This window comes from Octopus bimaculoides, chromosome 1 (assembly GCF_001194135.2).
Source record: "Octopus bimaculoides isolate UCB-OBI-ISO-001 chromosome 1, ASM119413v2, whole genome shotgun sequence".
In the NCBI taxonomy this organism is placed as follows: Eukaryota; Metazoa; Mollusca; class Cephalopoda; order Octopoda; family Octopodidae; genus Octopus; species Octopus bimaculoides.
Window position 1 is genome coordinate 79,403,693 of NC_068981.1, and position 388 is coordinate 79,404,080.

The 388-nt window shown below is 55.4% G+C and overlaps 1 protein-coding gene across 4 annotated transcripts in view; it reads left to right on the plus strand.

Annotated features, from left to right (window-relative positions):
* LOC106867577 (natural resistance-associated macrophage protein 2) overlaps positions 1–388 on the plus strand; it is an 81,593-nt gene that overhangs the window by 70,417 nt on the left and 10,788 nt on the right. The window lies entirely within an intron of this gene.

Below are 388 nucleotides of genomic sequence, written 5' to 3' on the forward strand. Positions count from 1 at the left end.
TGGCAGAGTTTCTACAGCTGGATGCCCTTCCTAACGCCAACCACTCAGAGAGTGTAGTGGGTGCTTTTACGTGTCACCTGCACGAAAACGGCCACGCTTGAAATGGTGTCTTTTATGTGCCACCCGCACAAGCCAGTCCAGGGGCACTGGCAACGATCTCACTCGAAAATCTTACGGGAGCCAGTCAGGCGGTACTGGCAACGGTCACCCTCAAAATGGTGCATCTCATATGCCACCCGCACAAGAGCCAGTCCAGGGGCACTGGCAACGATCTTACTTGGCTTGCCGGGTCTTCTCACGCACAGCACATTTCCAAAGGTCTCGGTCAGTAGTCATCGCCTCGGTGAGGCCCAATGTACAAAGGTCTTGCCTCACCACCTCAGCCCAG